The sequence below is a fragment of the Triticum urartu genome, chromosome 3A (genome assembly GCF_056163025.1).
Source record: "Triticum urartu cultivar PI428250 chromosome 3A, HENAU_Tu73, whole genome shotgun sequence".
Classification (NCBI taxonomy): Eukaryota; Viridiplantae; Streptophyta; class Magnoliopsida; order Poales; family Poaceae; genus Triticum; species Triticum urartu.
Genome location: NC_141875.1, coordinates 228,843,526 through 228,859,717, shown reverse-complemented (window position 1 = coordinate 228,859,717; position 16,192 = coordinate 228,843,526). Strand labels below are relative to the sequence as shown.

Sequence of the window (16,192 nt, the reverse complement as noted above, 5' to 3'; positions counted from 1 at the left end):
AATCTGCTAATTCTTCACTTGAAAGTTCAAATTCTTCTATTGCTGCAATATCTTCAACTGTCTCTGCTGTCACTAATTCCTCATCTGAGGATGCTGCTAGTATCACTGACCATGCAGGGCTGAAGGAATTGTATGTGACAGGCATGTACAAAAGCCTCAAAGGACATCAGGCACTTTGTGATGTTCTTAAAAGGTAGATCCTCAACATGAACCCTAGGAAAGAGGGTATTGCCTTTGAGAGGAAACTCAATGCTGATGGGACCTACTGGAAGCGTGAGCAGTATCCCAAAACCTCATGGTTTGCTGCAAAGGGACCTTCAGTGGATCCATCTACTTTATCTGGCTTTACATGTGAATCTTCATATTCTTCTGATGAGTCATTTGACTCCAACTATAAGTTGTTCAAAAATCATAATGGTGAAGTATTTGCTAGATATGTTGGCACTAACTGGAGGAACGGTCCTCCTATGAAGAAAATCTGGGTTCCCAAAAGGTGCCTTGAAAGTCTACAGGTGAATATCATCATGACACCACCTGTGAAGAATAGGAACCCCAGATCAAATTCTTCATATGGACCAAAGTCTTCATATGGATCCAAGTCCTCATAAGGACCTCAATCCTCATATGGATCAAAGTCCTCATATGAACATCATCGTGCTAACACTTCTGCTTCGTAGGGAAAGACTAAGGGTTATGAATATGTGCAGTATTCCTCAAAGCATTATGTTCATAAGTCCTCAAAGAATTTCTCTGCTTATTCATATGCTTACCCTAACCCCTCTTATGTGAAACGAAGTGGATTGGATTCAATGCCACCTTTCTCTTATGGAGCTCGCAGAATGATGAACTCTTTGCCACCCCTCCAGATGTGGGTGGTGAAGAAAAAGAACTAATCTCTTTTGCAGGGTCAGTTATTCAAACGAACCTAAACGTCTGAAGAATTTGCTGGAGACCTGAAAATGCTTGAAAGGACGCAAGCTAATCATGAAGAAATGAATGTTCATTTCTCACGTCCTCATACTGCTTTACGTGTTCTCTTACCTGATGAAATTGATTTCATATTCTTCACTGCTGGAGTATATAAGTTCGTAAGATGCACTAATTCATCTGCAGGATGATCAACCCAAAGTCACTGAGTGGGTCCTCGACAGTGGATGTACAAATCACATGATTAGTGACAGGAGCTTATTGATGGACACTGCTTTATCTCCATCCCATCTGAAGCATATCACCTACACTGACAAAGGCAAGAGCAAGGTATTGGGTCTAGGTAAGGTTGCAATCTCAAAGGATCAACACACGGACAAAGTGTTGCACCCCGGCTCAGAGAAACCAGAACGCCCCGTATTCCAGCCGAGAGATCGAGGAGAAGTCTTCTGGAATACGACACCGCTTAGCATAGAACAAACTGGCTTTCTATTATTACACGAATATGAATACAAGGTCTCCGATATTACAATGAATAACATCGGCACGGCGACACTACGCCGGCCACGGTTGCTCTATGCAAGCAGTAGAACAACATGATGCAGTGGAAGAACTCTATCAGCGGAACAATGACGACGGTGGTGAACTCCACTCCGCAGGGACTCTGGCTGGAACGCTTATCCCAGCTCGCAACAAGGGATCCACGGCAAACAAACAATCAAATCTGGCATGACCTGCAAGCTGGCATGACACACCAGGTCAGTACTATCGGATTTCGGGTTCCAGCAAAACCCTTGAGGTTCGAACACTGGGGTGCACACGAAGATCTCCCCCCTCTCAAGCTCGCACACTCAACGATCTCATGGCCTAGCTTGACGAACCCAAAGAACACGAGACACAAGATTTATATTGGTTCGGGCCACCGTTTGGTGTAATACCCTACTCCAGTGTGGTGTGGTGGGGTGCCTCTTGGGCTGAGGATGAACAGTTACAAGGGAAGAACAGCCTTCTGAGGAGAGGTGTTCTTGTGCTTGGTGAGCTTGTGTGTTCGAGGATGATCTCGATCCTCCCCGGTATGGTGGTGGCTAGTCCTATTTATAGAGGCCCTAGTCCTCTTCCCAAATATTGAGCGGGAAGGGATCCCACAACGGCCAAATTCGAAGGGAGAAAACTAGTACAAGTTATCCTGACAAAAGTAGTCTTCACCTGCCAAAGACTCTGGTGGTGATGCCGTCTTGGGCTCCACGGTGACCTCCGTCCTGCCGTCCTGCTGGTCTTGGTCTTGTTGCACCGATATGGAAACCTTTGCCTAATGCCTTGGAACTCCTCGCTTGCGCTTGCCTCCTTAGCACCAAAGAGGAAAACAAGGACACTGTGCTCGCTGGCGCCCGCCTAGCGCCAGCCTGGTCTTGATCATCATGGCTTACGTCATTGGAACCTCGCGAGGTTTGCCTTGCCTTGATCTCTCCGCCCCTCGCGAGCCAGCCTGGTGAGGCCGCCCCTGAGGAGGTCTTGCGTCATCCGCCTCACGAGGCTTGGCCCCTCGCGAAGATCTTGGGTGTTTGCTAGTGAAGATGGGCCGTACGGGGCCGCTGAAGGAGCCACGCAGTTGGCCGCAGGCAGGCAAGTCTGGGACACCCGTTCCAAGAACGTCGACAGTAGCCCTCGGGCCCAAGGTGCGCTCGGGCATGGCTTCGAGGCGAAGCCAAAGGGCAAGTGCGGAGCGCCGCGGGCCCCAACAGCCTGCGGCCTTGGTCGACGCATGGCGACTGATTGGACGTGGGCGTCTCCGCTTCCCCACGCAACCTCGGCAACTGCCTGACTTGACGGGTCCTTTCTACATGCGGGAAAAAGATCATTATTACGGTTGGCCTCCCCTTGGCTATAAATGGGAGGTGGGGGCGGAGCCCCCATCACCCGTCTCTCCTCTACCTCTCCCGCTTCTTCTTCTTCCTTGCTCCACCGTCGGCAGTGACGGCCATGGTGCCTATGAAGAGGCTCTCAGCCGCGGAGAAGGGGAAAGCTCGCCAGGAGGGGCCTAGCTCACCGCCGCCCAAGAGGGGGCGCAGTCGCCCCCGCAACCACACTGCGACCCCCGCCACGGCCCCTCGCAGCCGCGTTGGTGCCTCTTCACGTGGTGGTAGCTACCAAGGTCGCGGTAGCCCCGTTGATAAGGTGAGGCATGTCGTGGTTGCGCGGCCTCCCCGACCGTGCTTCCATTCGGCGGAGGTGATGCCAGAGTTCATCGTGTGGTCGGAGAACCCGGCTGGCACCTGGCTTCAGCTCCCGAGGTTCTTCGTCGGTGAACTGCCGTCCGCAGGTCTAGGCGGTCTCTGGCTGCAGGCGGACGGTTGCTGCAGCAGGGCTTCGTGGGTCGTGGTGGAGATCTCCGCCGCGGGCAACGTGGTCCTAGCCTGCGGCTGGCAGACGTTCGCCCCCGCGCGTGGGCTGGGCAGGCGGTGCGCCCTCCACTTCAAGTACGACGGCGATGCGACCCTCTTTGTGAGGGTGTTTGGGGAAGATGGTCGCCATGTCGGGTGCTCCCCGAGGACAATGACGGCGATGAGGTGCTCGGCCTTGGCGATGGTCGTGACGAGGAGGAAGGCGGGCCCGGCCATGTCTCGTCCAGCTATGGCGACTCTTCTTACGGTGGCAGCTCCAGCAGCGCCGGCTACGACCAGCCGCCACGCTGTCGCGCCTGCTTCGAAGGTGGCAGCGGGTCGGCTTGTCACCGCGCTCCGGTGAAGCGCGAGCAGGGGTCCAGCTGAGCTCAGGAGAGCGCCGCGAGCCCGTCCTCGCGACCTGCCGCAGGAGCACATCCCGCTTTTGCTTCGTTCTTCCTTTCCTTCCTGCATTAGAGAAAGACAAGTATGGGGCCCCGTGGGGGCGTGCAACAAACTATGATTTTCGGGTTGTTATGCTATGTCTATCATTCCTGTGATGTGTTGCAACGTTATGATCTACTAGTTGACTCGTTGCGCCAAATGGCACAGAGACCTGCTAAAGCCATGTTGTCGATGAAAATAGTTTCATTTTGCAAGAACACATTCGATAACCGTGCTATTGAAAATATGTCTATCACACTGCGAGATCCAAGTTGAAAAAAAAATTGTATAACCCGTTACGCCAAAAAAATTGTATGACATGACTCGTTGCACCAAATGGCAGTTAAAAATATTTGCATTTTTTAGTAACTGTGTTTGAGCAAATAAATACGGTAAGAACTTAATAAAAGTTTAATTGATTGTATGCTTAAGCTCACATAAAAGGCAAGATGGCAACAACAGAGTACAATTGTATCATGTGCAACAGCAGCAAAAATTAGTTAGCTAATAAATTGTTTGAAGGGAACCAACCATTTCAGAGTAGTTTATCCGACATCTCATTCTCAAATCAACGAAAATACAATTGTGTTTTTTAGGGTGAAAATACAATTGTTTTGATGCAACGACGGTAAGAGAAATGAGTAAACACCAAAGAAACAGAACATTTAAATTGGTTATTCCTTGGATGAAATCTACTGTTGTATCACCCAGCCTAGTACCAATTCTTGTCGCAACAACAATATCACCCAATCCTCCTTCAAGAGGATAAACAAAGGATATCAGGACACCAAATTGTGCGTGTTGTAACCAGGAACCTTAATTTAGCTTAGTTTCTTCTTTAAGACCCAGATGATCAACCTAATAAAACAGCATATCGAACAAATAAAATGACATTAGTCATGCATGCAAGACCAAACTGTCTGTCAGAAATCACAGTTAGAAGCATGCAATCCCAATTCACAAGGTGATAATCCTAGCAAATGATCAAAACATCCACAAGAAAAAAAATGATAGGCTGACAATTCAAAGACATGATGAAGAATATAAATTTTTTAGAAGTAAAGCACCATAGAATTACTTAACAGGCACAACGAAAGGTGAGGATACTAACTTATAAATAAGGCCATCTTTATACAACCTGGCAAAAGCTTAAATTACAGCTTTTGACCTTTTCTCATCCATTGTAAAGCACTGACGCACAAGGCTGACATTAAGTTCACATTAGGAATTGGAACTATAGACAATACATTGTTTTCACTATTTTTCTTAACTAAGGAAAATAAGAAGTTTATCTCATGGGTCAAATCAAGGGGGGCTCCAAGCCTATGTAATTGATTCAATACAGTACCACCATACTGATCTTTCCATTCTACGACCTGTACAGAAGATGTTAAGAGGATACACCAAGTGTGCAAGGAAATAAGCTCACTATGATTCATGCACCATCACACGTGACAAATTGACACTGCCAATTATGAATTAAAAAAATATACAGGACTCTACATCGTTACAGTTTCTACCACACATTGCCTACAGTGCAAACAAAAGAAAAGACAACCATGCGTTATTTCAACTGGTGTAAGCAAGGCACTTATAATAGAGCAACATCATGGCAGCTCTAGTTATCAGAACAAGGCTAAAGTGTAGCTTAAAATCATTAGTTAACTCTGCTTCTATTTTGGTTGCTGAAAATCACAATAGTAAACTTGTTCCTAACTCTTTTTGTGATTAGTAGTCATGTGCATGACTAGACCATATCTTTCGTTATTGTTGTGCGTCTGCATACATAACATGTTGAACATAGAATAGTCGTGCCCTAACATGTTATTCTGGTAAAAAAAAATTGCATATCAAATTGGTGATACACATACAAGATCTATGAGCACTATAGTGGAAGCATGATACTCTATATACAGGGAAAATAGAGAATTGAACTGCTTTCCACGCAAAGCGACATGATGGATCTGGGCTTCCCCATGGGCGCTCATGTGTGGGCAACATCTGTACTGTTTAATATGCTTCGCCACTAAATTATGGTCTCATTGATTGAACGGTAGAACACAAATTTTCAAAATATGCATAATTATTACTTTTCGCTTTCTTTAATATGAATAACAAGAACTAAAGGACATATTCATGTCATGAAAAGTGAGGAAAGAATACTTAGAACCCTTTTCACCTTTCTTTTTCACAATCCTTCTCGTGCACTCATCTTGACACGGCCAATTATCATCCTTTGGATATATTTAAATAGAAAAATGTTTTGATTTCATTCCTTGATCCTCCACTCTGTCTTGTCAAGCCACAAGAATTATTCAGAACACAAGATTGTAAATTAAATGTGTAAAAAAATAAGAGCGCATAATTAGGATATAGAAATAGCGCGACTCTGATTTCCTTCGTTCGCTGCCCCTCTGCTTCACTTCAGGTCTCCACTCCTGTGTTGTGATGCTACTCTTGCATTCCAATCTAACATTCAGGATTCAGCTAATGTAAACTCATTGCTCTTTGTACAATACAGAAGTAACAGGGGAAAGAAGAAAAACTGGGAATTCACTTGCCCAGTGAAGTGTGTAAAGCCCAACTCTGAATTTTTGGTTGTACCGCGCATCATCATCCATCTCAGATAGTAAGGGCATGTCCTTTAGCAATAAAACATCTACTTAATTTTGACCTGGAAGTAAGAAGATGGACAAGGCACCTCCAAATCATCTAAATCGAAACCTTTCGGTCTTTGCTTTCACCATGTCTGAGTACCTGCATGGTGTGAGCAGATCATTCAATCAGTACAAAAAAAGGAATAATGTTCTAAAAAAAGTACACAACAAGGAATAAAGCAGTTCCATCAGTTATCTTGAAACTAAACATACCGTGCGTATAAATCCATCGGATGGTCAATTTTCTCACACCCATTCTCAACAAATCCTGTACATACCAAAAAAGTGTCCAATAGGGAGCATATTCAAAAAACCTACAGCTCCTTGAAAGAATGCCCTTCTCCACAGTAACCAAGCAAGCTCATGAATTTTTTGTGATTTAATATAAACAAACATGTGATGTGGAAGTAAAACCATTGGAATATGAAGTGAATAATGTGCATCTACTCAAGTTGTAGGTAATTCTGCGTGCGGTGGGGAGGGGAAGTTGGAGGAGGCTCTCGGATCTCGAGAGGCTTGACATCAGCGGCAATCGTCTGCACAACACTAAAAAATAGATTAAACCTTGGTAACAGAAACAATAGGAGACCTAAAATTATGGACAGAACAAAAAGAGATAAGTTGGGGAGAAATTTAGGTCGCCAGACTGATGAGCTCTTGCATATGCATGATATTACAAATGTGATACCTTTGTGCTGCCTTTAGTTTTGAACCACTCGGAGACCATTCTGATCCATCTAGCAAACATGTTAACATAATTATATGGGCAATGCATTTTGAACCATTGACCAAAGCATCCATGCACTCGGAACTAAAAGCATCTAATTGTTTTGCTCTACACTATTTTAAAGTCTGCACTTTGTACAGCTGCAACTTGGTGTCATGAACTGAATTAGTGCATTACTTACACAACAGATATCAGATTAAGTAGAATTCGATAGAAATTAGCAGAAGTGGGCATCAAAAATCAGCAGCCCATCGCCTTGCAATATAGAACATACTTTCGCCGACCATCATAGATCATACCGCTAAACAACAAGGCGCATCGGCCGTCCACTTGAATTATTATTCTGCAACAAAAAAAAGCACACATAGAGCACCAATTAGAAGGGATCCTGCACACCAGTAAATGGTCTATATGGCAACAACAACAAAAACCATTTAGCCATTCATCGGGCGGATGGTGTGCATTAGGTTGGGCCTGCTTACATGGTACAGAGGCATTTAGGCTACACAAATCTTGTAGATATGTGTGTGCGCAGAGAGAGATCACAAATGCGTAGATGTGTGTGTAGAAAAAGAGATCAGGAGCGGAGGGGAAGCTCACCATGGGGTCTCCCCAAAATCTGTGTGTCATGCCAAGGAAGGGGCATGAAAAAGAAGGTGCGGTGGAGGCATAGGCGCTGCCGCCGCTCACGGCAAAACAGAGGCGAGCCTGGCCTCCTCCCTGGCTGGGTGGCGGCGCCGCCTCCAGGAGGGCCGACCTACTCCTTCACCTAGTCGCCCACCTCCTCTTCCCCTGCCCCTTCACCCCACCACCGGGCTCGCCTAACCCGCGCTCAATCTGGAACCAGCAGTCGATGCGGCCGCATTGACAAAGAAGAGAAGGAACACGAGGTAGAAGGGCTAGCGTGGTGGAGGAGGAATAGCAGGTGGAGGCCGTGGCGACGCGAGGAGGGGGTGGAGGAGAGGCGACGGCGAGGCTCCAGGGCGGAGGCCGTGGTGACGCGAGGAGGGGGTGGAGGAGGGGAGCTGGAGCCTGTTGGGATCGAGGGAAAACAGGGCTAGGGTTTGTGTGACGGCTGGTGCGGGATTGGGACGAGGCGGATTGGCTGCCGAAGCGTGGAGCGGATTGGTCAAAACCGTCTGCACGCGGCCATGACTGACCCAGCCAACCAGAGCACAAGACGAGCCCACTCATCATTGGCCAACCAAAACTAAAAGTAGGTGAAAATCGGGTTTGACTGCTGTGAAGATCGAACGAATCTAACACACCAGAAAGGCAGATCGAACGGTCAGTGAAGGCCCAATCAGGGGAGCCTCCTGGATGCGAATTGGCTAGCCTCTATATAGTTTTAAATGTGTGCGTGTATTATGACTTAGCTCGATGTGCCTGAAGTAGATACTGCTTCGCGAGACGCGCGTTTCTCCATACCTGACAAGGAGGAACTGCGAAAATTTGCTAGGAGATCCGTACCTGGCGAGGAACTATGGAAATTTGCTAGGAGATCCGTACCTGGTCCACATGGTTGCAGCCTGCTAGCTAGCGCACGTCACCTGCGCATGGCCACGACCCAGCACGTCCTGTCGCGGTACCCGAGGGGCACGGATCGAGGGGGTGCGCCAGCTTGCGGCTCGAACGATGGTGCCTCACAAAAAATAGACAAAACACTTACGAGGGCCCTAGGGGCACCTGTCCAGCCCCCTCGCGAGGGACGCGAGAGAGGGTATAGGTCAAACGAAGAACCGAAGGCAGAAACAAGGGCAGAATCGAAGGAACAAGATTAGCAAGTGACACCGGAAAGCAAATTTCGATTAAAGAGGGGCAAACCAACTGCAAAAGGCAAATGAAAAGCTTCCTCCGGCACCTAGTCTGGTCTTCTTGTCTTCTCACCAGCGTGGAGCTAAGTGCTGCCAGTAGTCGTGGGAGGCAGCCCCCGAGGCCCGAGGGCGGCACTCCTGAGACTCCGGGGCGTGTACAACCCCACTCATTATTACATGAGAGTGTCACGAGCGGAGATTCATCACAGGCACTGGGCCTTGCTTCACAGGCATCGGGCCTTGCTTCATGGGTAGAACTTCCTGAGGTGCTAGATGTTTCAGGCATTCTGGATGGGGACCCCGTCCTGCGTCTCCAGGTGCACGGCGCCAGGCCTGGAGATGTGGGCGATCGGAAACGGGCCCTCCCACATGGGCGAGAGCATGTGTAGCCCTTCCCTGGAGAGCACTCGCCTCAGGACCAGGTCACCCACCTCGAGCATCCTGGAGCGGACGCTGCGGCAGTGGTACCGCTGCAGTGCCTATTGGTACCTCGCAGCTCGGAGCGAGGCTTCACAGCGGCGTTCCTCCCCCAGCACGAGATCCATCCCCTGCATGGCATCCTGTCGTGTTTCATCAAACGCCAGGACCCGCGTGGAGCGATGCTTGACCTCGTGTGGGAGAACCGCTTCTGCTCCATAGACGAGGTAGAACGTGGTTTCGCCTGTCGGCCTGGTGGCGGTGGTGCGGATGGACCACAACATGGACTGGAGCTCGTCATGCCAGCCCCTGCCGCAAGCCTCGAGCTTCTTCTTGAAGGTCCTAGACTTGAGACCCCTCAGGACATCCGCGTTGGCACGTTCGGCTTGGTCGTTGCTCCTGCGGTGTGCCACGGAGGCGTAGCAGATCTGCGTCCCAAGGTTACTGCAATATGTTTTGAAGAGATTGCTAGTGAACTGTGAACCGCTGTCGGTGATGATGCGATTAGGGACCCCAAACTGGCTCACAATGCCCTTGATGAACTTGACTGCTGACCCGGCTGGGATGGTGTGGACAACTTCCACTTCTGCCCACTTGGTGAACATGTCGATTGTGACATAGAGGTAGTGGTAACCTCCAAGCACTCGAGGGAATGGACCCAGGATATCCAGCCCGCGGACCGCGAAGGCCATGAGAGTGGGATAGTCTGGAGGCCCTGAGCCGGCTGGTGGATCTGCTTGGCGTGGAATTGGCAAGCCTCGCAGAACTTCCCCAGCTCGGCCGTGTCGTTGAGCGCGATGGGCCAGTAGAACCCAATGCAAAAAGCCTTGCCGACCAAGGTGCGTGATGACGAGTGGTGCCCGCAGTCTCCACCATGTATGTCAGCCAGCAACTCCTTCCCCTGTTCCCTGGAAATGCATCATAGAGAAACATCATTTGGCCGCTTCATGTATAGTTCACCGTCCTAAATGCAGTACGCCGTAGCCTACCAGGCCACATGTTTCGGTCTCCTCCTTCTCCGGTAGCGTGCCTTGTGTCAGGTATGCCTTGAACTCTTCGATCCAGCACCCCTCCTAAGGCTCGAGTGCTAAGAGGAGGCGCGCTCCCGAGGTCGGGCCGCAGGTAGGGGCTCCCGGGGCTGGTGGCTGAGGGAGCTCCTCCTGAGGCGGCGCTGGCGCCGCAGGCTAAGGTGCTGCTGAAGGCTTGAAGAGTCGTTCCTCGAAGACACCAGGTTCTTGGGGAAGCCGCTTGGATGCTCTTCTGGTGATGTCATTGGCCTCTTGGTTGGTGCCACGTGGCACATGTTGCAGCTCCAAGCCCAGGAAATACTTCTCCATTCTGCGTACCTCCGCGAGATATGCTTCCATGTGCTCGTCCTTTGGCTCGTACACCTTGTTGGAGAAGTTGACGAGGAGCTGCGAGTCTCCCTTGATGGTGAGGCACTTCACTCCCAGGGCTGCCGCCGCCTTGAGGACAGCGATGAGGCCCTCGTACTCTGCGATGTTGTTGGAGACCTTCTCGCCCCGCTAGAAGCAGAGCTGCACGGCATAGTACAGTTTGTCCTGAGTGGGCGAGATGAGTACGGCTCCAGCCCCCCTGCCCTGGCGCACGAACGCGCCGTTGAAGTACATGACCCAGCTGTCTGGCGCTTCATTCCTTGGTGAAAGGGATCGGTACTCGCCTGCTTCGAGCTCCGGTGTATCGGTCCATTCCGCCACAAAATCAGCGAGCGTTGCGCCCTTGATGAACCTGGTTGTGCTGAACTCTAGGTCAAACGCTTGTAGCTTGATGTTCCATTCGGCGACCCTCCCTGTAGCATTGGGGCTCCTGAGCACTCTCTCCAATGGGTAGGCTGAGACGACCTTGATGGGGTGACCCTGGAAGTAGTGGCGCAACTTACGCGAGGCCACCAGGAGCGCGAGCAAGAGCTTCTGAGGCATGGGGTATCGCGCCCTCGCATCTCGTAGTACTGTGCTGACGAAATATACTAGGTGCTCGACAAGGGTGGGAGAGCTGACGGAGTTTTTGGCTCCCGGGGACTAAGGTGTTTCCTGTGGATCTCCAGCTCCTGTGGCTTGACAACTAGCTGATACGTCTCCAACGTATCTATAATTTTTGATTACTCCATGCTATATTATCTACTGTTTTAGACATTATTGGGCTTTATTATCCACTTTTATATTATTTTTGGGACTAACCTATTAACCGGAGGCCCAGCCCAGAATTGCTGTTTTTTTGCCTATTTTAGGGTTTCGAAAAAAAGGAATATCAAACGAAGTCCAAGCGGAATGAAACCTTGGGAAACGTGATTTTCTCATCAGATAAGATCCAGGAGACTTGGACCCTCCGTCAAGAAAGCCACGAGGCAGTCACGGGGGTGGAGGGCGCCCCCCCTAGGGTGCGCCCCTTGCCTCGTGGGCCCCTTGAATCTCCACCGACGTACTTCTTCCTCCTATATATATCCACGTACCCCCAAACAATCAGGGACGGAGCCAAAAACCTAATTCCACCGCCGCAACTTTCTGTATCCACGAGATCCCATCTTGGGGCCTGTTCTGGAGCTTCGCCGGAGGGGGCATCGATCACGGAGGGCTTCTACATCATCATCCAAGCCCCTCCGATGAAGTGTGAGTAGTTTACTTCAGACCTACGGGTCCATAAATAGTAGCTAGATGGCTTCTTCTCTCTTTTTGGATCTCAATACAATGTTCTCCCCCTCTCTCGTGGAGATCTATTCGATGTAATCTTCTTTTTGCGGTGTGTTTGTTGAGACCGATGAATTGTGGGTTTATGATCAAGTCTATATATGAATAATATTTGAATCTTCTCTGAATTCTTTTATGTATGATTGGTTATCTTTGCAAGTCTCTTCGAATTATCAGTTTGGTTTGGCCTACTAGATTGGTTGTTCTTGCCATGGGAGAAGTGCTTAGCTTTGGGTTCGATCTTGCGGTGTCCTTTCCCAGTGACAGAAGGGGCAGCAAGGCACGTACTGTCTCGTTTCCATCGAGGATAACAAGATGGGTTTCTTATCATATTGCATGAAACTATCCCTCTACATCATGTCATCTTGCTTAAGGCGTTACTCTGCTTTTAACTAAATACTCTAGATGCATGCTGGATAGTGGTCGATGAGTGGAGTAATAGTAGTAGATGCAGGCAGGAGTCGGTCTACTTGTCTCGGACGTGATGCCTATATACATGATCATACCTAGATATTCTCATAACTATGCTCAATTCTGTCAATTGCTCAACAGTAATTTGTTCACCCACCGTAGAATACTTATGCTCTTGAGAGAAGCCACTAGTGAAACCTATGGCCCCCGGGTTTCTTTCTCATCATATCAATCTCCATCACTTTATTATTGCTTTGCTTTTACTTTGCCTTTTACTTTTTACTTTGCATCTCTATACCAAAAATATTATTTATCATCTTTATCAGATCTCACTTTCGTAAGTGACCGTGAAGGGATTGACAACCCCTAAGCACGTTGGTTGCGTTGAGCTATTGTTTTTGTGTAGGTACGAGGGACTCGCGCGTAGCCTCCTACTGGATTGATACCTTGGTTCTCAAAAACTGAGGGAAATACTTACGCTACTTTGCTGCATCATCCTCTCCTCTTCGGGGAAATCCAACGCAGTGCTCAAGAGGTAGCAAGAAGAATTTCTGGCGCCGTTGCCGGGGAGTCTGCGCAAAAGTCAACATACCAAGTACCCATCACAATCCCTATCTCCCGCATTGCATTATTTGCCATTTGCCTCTCGTTTTCCTCTCCCCCACTTCACCCTTGCCGTTTTATCCTCCCTCTCCCTCTCTATTTTCCTCTTTTTTTCCTGTTTGCCTCTTTGTTTGCTTGTGTGTTAGTTTGCTTGTTTGTCGCGATGGCTCAAGATAATACTAAATTGTGTGACTTCACCAATACCAACAACAATGATTTCCTTAGCACTCCGATTGCCCCTCTTACCGATGCTGAATCTTGTGAAATTAATACTGCTTTGCTGAATCTTGTCATGAAAGATCCGTTCTCCGGCCTTCCTAGTGAAGATGCCGCTACCCATCTTAATAGCTTCGTTGATTTGTGTGACATGCAAAAGAAGAAAGATGTCGATAATGATATTGTTAAATTGAAGCTATTTCCTTTTTCGCTTGGAGATCGTGCTAAAGCTTGGTTTTCATCTTTGCCTAAAAATAGTATTGATTCATGGAACAAGTGCAAAGATGCTTTTATCTCTAAGTATTTTCCTCCCGCTAAGATCATCTCTCTTAGAAACGATATTATGAATTTTAAACAACTTGATCATGAACATGTTGCACAAGCTTGGGAGAGAATGAAATTAATGATACGTAATTGCCCTACTCATGGTTTGAATTTGTGGATGATTATACAAAATTTTTATGCCGGATTGAATTTTGCTTCTAGAAATCTTTTAGATTCGGCCGCGGGAGGCACTTTTATGGAAATCACTTTAGGAGATGCTACTAAACTCCTAGATAATATTATGGTTAATTATTCTCAATGGCATACTGAAAGAACTACTAAAAAGGTGCATGCAATAGAAGAAATTAATGTTTTGAGTGGAAAGATGGATGAACTTATGAAATTATTTGCTAATAAGAGTGTTTCTTCTGATCCTAATGATGTGCCCTTGTCTACTTTGATTGAGAATAATAATGAATCTATGGATGTGAATTTTGTTGGTAGGAACAATTTTGGTAACAACGCGTATAGAGGAAATTTCAACCCTAGGCCTTATCCTAGTAATCCCTCTAATAATTATGGTAATTCCTACAACAATTCTTATGGAAATTATAATAAGATGCCCTCTTATTTTGAATCTAATATTAAAGAATTTATTTCTTCGCAAAAGAATTTTAATGCTATGATTGAAGAAAAATTGCTTAAGATTGATGATTTGGCTAGGAACGTTGATAGAATTGCTCTTGATGTTGATTCTTTGAAACTTAGATCTATTCCACCTAAGCATGATATCAATGAGTCTCTCAAAGCCATGAGAATTTCCATTGACGAGTGCAAAGAAAGAACCTCTAGGATGTGTGCTAAGAAAGATGCCTTTATAAAAGCGTGTTCTTCTAGTTCCTATGAAAATAATGATGAAAATCTAAAAGTTATTGATGTGTCCCCTATTAAATCTTTGTTTTGCAATATGAATCTTGATAATGATGGGACTGAATATGATCCACCTTTACCTAGAAGGCGTTCTAAGAATTCGGAATTTGTTGATCTTGATGCTAAATTTGATAAAAGTGGGATTGAAGAAATTAAAACCCTAGATGTTGCTAAACCCACTATTATGGATTTCAAGGAATTTAATTATGAAAATTGCTCTTTAATTGATTGTATTTCCTTGTTTCAATCCGTGCTAAAATCTCCTCACGCTTATAGTCAAAATAAAGCGTTTACTAAACATATCATTGATGCCTTGATGCAATCTTATGAAGAAAAACTTGAATTGGAAGTTTCTATCCCTAGAAAACTTTATGATGAGTGGTAACCAACTATTAAAATTAAAATTAAAGGTCATGAGTTTTATGCTTTGTGTGATTTGGGTGCTAGTGTCTCTACTATTTCCCAAAACTTTGTGTGATTTGCTAGATTTATGTGATTTTGATGATTGCTCTCTAAACTTGCATCTTGCGGATTTCACTATTAAGAAACCTATGGGAATAATTAATGATGTTCTTATTGTTGCAAATAGGAATTATGTGCCCATAGATTTTATTGTTCTTGATATAGATTGCAATCCTTCTTGCCTTATTATTCTCGGTAGACCTTCCCTTAGAACGATTGGTGCAATTATTGATATGAAGGAAGGGAATATTAGATTCCAATTTCCATTAAAAAAGGGCATGTAATACTTCCCTAGAAATAAAATAAAATTACCATATGAATCTATCATGAGAGCCACTTATGGATTGCCTACCAAAGATGGCAATACCTAGATCTATTCCTGCTTGTTATGCCTAGCTAGGGGCGTTAAACGATAGCGCTTGTTGGGAGGCAACCCAATTTTATTTTTATTCCTTTCTTTTTGCTACTGTTTAGTAATAAATAAATTATTTACCTCTGTTTTGGTTATGTTTTTTGTGTTTAATTAGTGTTTGTGCCAAGTAGAACCGTTGGGAAGACTTGGGGAAAGTCTCGTTGAACTTGCTGTAAAAAACAGAAACTTTAGCACTCATGATAACTGCTGTCATTTTTATTTGGAGAGTGCTATTTAGTTAATTATTTTTCAGATGATTAATAGATAAATTCCTCACGTCCAGCAATTTATTTTAGAATTTTTGGGGTTCCAGATCTTGCGCTAGATACAGATTACTACAGACTGTTCTGTTTTTGACAGATTATGTTTTTCGTGTGTTGTTTGCTTATTTTGATGAATCTATGGCTAGTAAAAAAGTTTATAATCCATAGAGAAATTGGAATACAGTAGGTAAAACACCCATATAAATAAAGAATGAGTTCATTACAGTATCTTGAAGTGGTCTTTTGTTTTCTTTCGCTAACGGAGCTCACGAGATTTTCTACTTTAAGTTTTGTGTTGTGAAGTTTTCAAGTTTTGGGTAAATATTTGATGGATTATGGAACAAGGAGTGGCAAGAGCCTAAGCTTGGGGATGCCCATGGCACCCCCAAGATAATATAAGGACACCTAAAAGCCAAAGCTTGGGGATGCCCCGGAAGGCATCCCCTCTTTCGTCTACTTCTATTGGTAACTTTACTTGGAGCTATATTTTTATTCACCACATGATATGTGTTTTGCTTGGAGCGTCCTTTATTATTTGAGTCTTTGCTTATTAGTTTGC

The 16,192-nt window shown here is 46.2% G+C and overlaps 1 long non-coding RNA gene across 2 annotated transcripts; it reads right to left on the bottom strand.

Moving 5' to 3' along the window:
- Positions 1 to 4,231: 4,231 nt before the first annotated feature.
- On the bottom strand, positions 4,232 to 8,341 carry LOC147979298 (uncharacterized). Of its 2 annotated transcripts, XR_015618625.1 has the most exons (4): positions 7,737 to 8,341; positions 6,623 to 7,479; positions 5,932 to 6,509; positions 4,232 to 4,610 (listed from the first exon to the last, which is right to left on the bottom strand). It is a non-coding gene; the product is annotated as an uncharacterized LOC147979298 (long non-coding RNA). The 2 variants fall into 2 exon arrangements; XR_015618624.1 differs by having other exon boundaries at positions 4,232 to 6,509; positions 7,737 to 8,337.
- Between the last annotated feature and the right edge of the window lie 7,851 nt (positions 8,342 to 16,192).